The sequence below is a fragment of the Manacus vitellinus genome, unplaced genomic scaffold (genome assembly GCF_001715985.3).
Source record: "Manacus vitellinus isolate BGI_N305 unplaced genomic scaffold, ASM171598v3 scaffold_20_pilon, whole genome shotgun sequence".
NCBI lineage: Eukaryota > Metazoa > Chordata > Aves > Passeriformes > Pipridae > Manacus > Manacus vitellinus.
The window spans coordinates 8,082,918-8,088,917 of NW_021939471.1; the positions used below are offsets into that span (position 1 = coordinate 8,082,918).

The window sequence follows — 6,000 nt, forward strand, 5'->3', positions numbered from 1 at the left end:
AAGGGACACCTATAGCTTCCCTGACAGCCCAGGCACAGAGGCTGCTGGCTTAGGCACTTAAGTTGGATGCCTGAAGCTAAACAGTGAAACTAGTCTCTTTAGCCCAGGGTCTAGTCCAACCATAGAGCAGGAGTCTACCACTGCTCCTAACAGAGACACCTCTTTGGCTGTTTCTTTAGTGCTGAGTGCACACCAGCACCCTGAATGCATGGTGGAAGTCCTCAAAAAGATGAGCATTAACCCAGCTTTAACATCACGGGACTGCAAACCATTTCAGGAACTCTTCCAGCCAACCACAGCTTTTTTTTTTTTTTTGAGTTTGGCTGATGTCACTGAGAGCTGTCTCTGTATCTTTCCCCTCCTTTTCGAATGCTCCCTCAGGAGCAGGAAGGCTGTGAACTCAAACAATCCCATATATAAGCATAGAATATTTTTTCTTCCTATGCCTTTCCACCCATTGATGAGTTAAGAGCTTGTGCATAAAGAAACAGAGAGAGGACCAAAGATATCAAGCCTCATCTTGTTCACACACTCTGCTACAGCCCAGAATCTGCTGCTGTGCAGAGTGCCCTTCTCCACAGTCCTGGGAACCACAGTGAGGAAGAGGATGAGGTTGTTCACCCTGTGTGTTGCTCAGGCAAGAATGGGTGCCAAAGTCAGAGTCAGAATCCCAGGACCTGATATATCATGGTGCATTGTTAGCTGTGTTTGTTTTGGGGGGCTTTCGGTAATTTTTCTTCTAGGTTTTTGTCTCTCTATTTAATTATCCTTTTCATTACTGATTTCCTGACTTAATCTGAATGTGCATAAATCTGCACCATAGATTTATCATCTCTATAGAAAGTGCTTTCAGAGTGGTTGTGCAGCTTCCCAGAAAAGGGACACTGTTGGAAAATGAAGCTTTCAGATTCAACAATAAGCCTACTATTATGCTGATTTTTGCCAAGCTTTCCCTCACTTCTTTCCCATTTACTACAAGAGTGAGCTCAAGGCTTCTTTTTGTTTGTTTTTGAACTTCAGTCATTCTTGAGTGTTTACCACCCTGCTCAAGTCCACTCACTCTGAAACATTAGACACTACAAGATACAGCTGCATTGCTTCTGGAATCAGATAATGCTCAGGTTCTTTTTTTCAACTGCATGTTTCTGTGAAGGTTTTAACCAGCCTCTTTTCCAATCTTAAATAAACAAACAAGAAAAGTAAAAATAAAAATATTTCTTAAAATATTACACTTTGACTGTCACAGTCATTTGAGGACATTGCATTTTTAACTAAATATGAGATCTTGGAGAAGCAGTTGAAATTATCTTTAATATAAATAATCTCATTGCAAAACAGATTTTTGTTTATGTATTATATAGTCTGCATGCTCATAACTATTTAATCAAATTCAGGTCTTGTCTGAGCAAACATAATGGCCATTGACTTATGTGTGGGTTGTGAATTATCCTTTCTGAATTTGACCTGCTTTGAAAGCTAAAAAAGCTGCCTTCCTTGATTTTTTTTCTTGCAAATGGAGAGGCTTTTCTATTTCTAAAATTTTTCTGAGTGAGGAATACAACTTTCTACTGATAACACATAGAAACCTGGCCTCTCTAGGGTTCTGGTCCATTGTGACTGTCAGAATTTTTTATAGTTCTCATGAATTTTCTTTTTCTTCTTTCCTTGTTGATACTCTATATAATGCTCTTTAGGACTCCACACAGGGCCCTTGAAAGGACCTTCTGTCTTTTCTTTGCTTGGCTGCTTTCTCCTAAGCCGAGCATGTAAACATCTATCTCCTGAAGACATATCCCTGTTAATCACTTCTGGTGCCTCTCTTTGAACTTCTTTCCGTTAACGTTGCAGTTTTTAACTGCTGTTAACAAAAGCCAGGATAAAATGTTATTATCAGCCCTTCTCCTGGCTTAAAAGCCCCTTGTTACATTTATGCCCTAGATTAGCAACTGCTGTACAACATAAGCTACGTAATTTGCTGTTTTCCGTATCTTCACTCTCAGATCTGTTGCCAGACCACTGTGACTGTACCAGTTTATTTCCAAATTTTTGTGTTGAATCAATTTTCCCTTGTTGCGAGCCAGAAACAGTTTTCTGCCAGGGGAATTTCAACTGATTTAATTTGTTGCCAATTAACAAACTTTTAATCACTGATTCTGGTATTGAAACCAACACACAAATACGTATTTAGAGAGACACACCTCGGTTCCCTTCCAGACACCTCTCCTCCATGCTCCGTGGTCTCCAGTCCTTTTGCTGCACATGGCACACAGTCCCTTTGGAGAGGCAATAGACCTCACTGAATAGCAGATTAATCTTTTTAGTTAGTTCATTGGGCAGGACTTGGAAGACCCATGTCCTATTTCTTCAGCTGGGAAGTTATCTCCACCATTTCTTTCTATGCTACTGTCTCTTATCTGTAAGCCAGGAAAAATGGCAGTGACCTGCTTCAGGTAGTACTTTAAAACTGATTGCCAAGAAGCAGTCCAAAAATATGTGGTACCACGGATGCAACTGAAGTGTTGGAGTCTGTCAATCTTGTGGGAGCAGTAGGTGTCTGAAGAAGTGAAGCGATACAACTATTTCATAGGGATGTATTTTTTTACCTTTGCATTCAGTTGGCTCCTGTTCCATCCCTAGCCCCAACAGTAGTCAAGTGGGACAATATACAAACCAATATCATGTGTGAGGGGTGTTCCTCCCCTTCAGAAACAATGAATTTACAAATGCTGTGCTGTGACATCCCTCTGTATTACTACAGCTCATTATCTGATGTTAGAGTGTGACATGTCAGTTTTCAAGGTCCTTTTCATGACAGGTTGCCAGCTACTGGAGCTTCAGTATCAACTGGATCTCAGCATAAAAATTTTTAAAGAAAGGAGAGAGTCGGTATTTTTAGCCCAGGTTATTTCAATGGGTCTAATCCACGGGTAAGTTTCATAAACCGAATGGAATAACAGATTACAGTGCCAAAATGGAGTCAGGGAGGTTGCAGGAGAGCAGGAAATCACAAAGGCACCTTTACTGCCAAAGTTGCTGCATTGTACAGCTACACCTGGAGTGTCTCACAATTGTCATGTACACTGAGGTCTGGAAATTCCTTTCTTCTTTTGCAGATGGAAAATTGAGGCCCCTAGAAATTAAATGAGTTGTCTGGGGTCACATCAGAAATATGACCACGGTTGTGTAGGAAATTATGAACTGGGGATTTAATGCAAAATCCAAAGCTGGTGCTCTGACCAGTCCATCTCACTTCTAATATAGCCCAAGTGTTCTAGCTGGGATGCTTTATTGTTGTTGATTATCATTTTACCTTTATCAATTACTATCCTCAACAGAGAAACTGAACGACTGCAACATGTGTTGACCATAAGGTTCATACTGCTACTTGGCATAAATGGAAGATGAGAACTAAACTCTGGGCAGCTGGTGTCCTCTTTTTGAAGCTGTAAGCTCAGCATCCAGCCAAATATACTGCAAGTCAATGCAGATTTGCACATTTGCTGCAAAAATTAAAAATCTGGTGGAGTAATGCTAAAACTCCTTTAGTGCTGCTGTAGAATCTGTGTCACCTTGTCTGAAGATCAGCTTCTAGATATTGGCCCTTTATTCCCTAGAAGAAAAAGCTGGGAGATGTTGCATCAGTCTCTATATGAAGGGCTCCTGTTCCCTGAAGATTTGTTTGAAGAAGCTATTCATGATCCTAACTGTAGAATATATGTGTTCCCTTCTATGTTCCCATTCCAGCCTCTACTTTCAGTTGCTGCAGATGGCAATTCCTTGTGCCAGCTTTTGAATGCACCTGAAGGCTTTCCAAAGCTGTTATTCCTTCTCTGTTTGTTTACAACTCAGCCTCCTACTTAGTGATTTCTCACTTGTGTTTAGTACCCAGACAACTCCCCCCTCAAAACTGTCCAAATACATAATTTCTTCCAACAGTGGTAGATGAAAAAAAAACAAACCCAACCTTGGGAATTAATTTCAGCATAGACAGAGTATAAAAACTGTTTTGGAAAATACATAAAAAGTAGACCACTTAATTTTCGTTTAACTTTTCTAAAGAGATTTACAGTTCATCTTAAATAATTAACTCAAAGTCACTACATTTTCAAAAGCCCAAAGTAAAGATCTGGAATGAAGTTTCAGTTCAGGTTTTTCTTCCTGCTATGCTGTCACACAAAAACCTAAGCTATTTCTGGCTGTTCTTATTTTTAGATTGTTCTTCATATACCATTTACTGTCATTGAAGTTAATGAGAAAATAAAAGGAGTGACCTTTGGCTGAGCACATACAGTTTATGCATGAGCTAAACAGCAGGATCCTTTTTCATTCTTCTTTTTCCCACATTCTCTTTCTCCCTGCTCTCCCCCATCCAAATATAATTTGTAAAGCCTTTAGAGCCTTTCATCCTATGTGTTTCCACTGTGTTCCTTTACATGAGTCTCAGGTCCATGATTCACATCTATTCTCTTGTGCTGAAAGGTCAGTGGCACCCTTGTTTTATGAATATAATCCACTATTCTCTTGAAATTCAGAGTCATTTCCAAAACTCCCAGGCAAAATTCATACTGTTTAGCGTGCAGATAAATGTCAGCACTATTATAAAGAGCACTCTCACAACGCAAATACAAGCCTGGACATTCAAAGTTATGTTGTTTAAAATAAAACAGTATGTACCGAAGATCCGAATAGTTTTGAAGACACAATTCCAAGTGAAATGGTAATTCTGAACCTGTGGCCTCACCACACCGTTGAATATGTAATTCATGCCCAGCTTTCTGCAGCCAGTGGATGAGTCCATTCAAGGAAGCTACTCTGACTCATTAGAGTAGAAACTGTCACACTGAGGTGGTTCTCTGCCAGCCCACCTTCCTGCCATGAGGAAACACTGCCAGCCCTGCAGGTGGGTCGGATACATTTTTATTGTAAATTGCACATTGAATGATTTTCAATGCTGCAGTTTGTGAATCCTTGGTTGAAAATTATAAGGCCCAAATGCTGCTTCCAAACTGTGTTTGAAGGTGAAAGAAGTTAGTTTCCTGGCTGAGAGCAGGGATTTAAGTAGAGGTGTGCTATGACCAAGAAAGTCTCCTTTGTGCTAGCTGGAAAAGAGGTCTGCAACCATTTTGAGAGGGAACACTGATTTTCTAGTACTTGTGCCACACATTGCTAACAAAAATGAGAATTGGTATGTGTCTGGGTTAAGGGAAATGTGATGACAGTGTAAGGCACCAATAACTGATAGTAAATCCAGATTATAGTTGTTTATGGAAAATTTGCTCTTTTTGGTGGTTGTTGTTCCCAGCATGTGGTTGTACCTCTGCATTCTAGTGTTTAAATTTAAGTGGATAGTTATTTATTGCTCCTTTAGCTTTGTCTTAGCAACCCTGACTGTGTATTTTATTTGGAGCTTTTAGATAGTATTGTAGAACACTGATTGCTGAAAAACTTAAGTTTTTATAGTCTCGTTGTTTGCCACCCAGAATGGGTCAGGTTGGAAGGGACCACAGTGGGTCATCTGGTCCAACCTCCCTGCTTCAGCAGGGCCATCTCAGAGCACATGGCACACACAGGATTGCATCCAGATGGTTCCGGAATATCTCCTGTGATGGCAACTTGACAACCTCTCTGGGCAACCTGTTGCAGTGTGTGGCCGTTGCACAGTAAAGTTCTTCCTCATGTTCAGGTGACACTTCCCGTGAATCAGTTTCTGCCTGTTGCCTCTTATCCTATTGCTTGGCACCACTAAGAAGAGAATGGATCCATCCTCTTGGCACCCTCCCTTTAGATATACGCACAAATGAGGTCCCCTCTCGGTCATCTCTTCTCGAGGCTGAAATTCATCCTCTGGCAATCACTGATGTCGCCCGTTTCCTTTTGCTTAGCGAGAGGTTCGTGAACAGTTCTTTACACGAGGCTCAGCGGTGTCACTGCGCGTCGCGGGTCTTTATTTGTGCGTGGCAAGCCGGGCACACGTAAATTATGTGCCCGCGGCCGGAGCCA

At 41.0% G+C, this 6,000-nt stretch overlaps 1 protein-coding gene across 2 annotated transcripts in view; it reads left to right on the forward strand.

The window, feature by feature from the left end:
* Positions 1-6,000, forward strand: part of SPATS2L (spermatogenesis associated serine rich 2 like) — a 139,652-nt gene that overhangs the window by 50,379 nt on the left and 83,273 nt on the right. The window contains exon 1 of one of the 2 annotated variants that reach the window (XM_018071915.2): positions 5,730-5,888. The exons of the other annotated variant lie outside the window; for it this stretch is intronic. The gene's annotated coding sequence lies outside the window, so the exon portion shown is untranslated. Of the gene's footprint in view, positions 1-5,729; positions 5,889-6,000 lie in introns of those variants that run through there. 2 annotated transcript variants of the gene reach the window in all.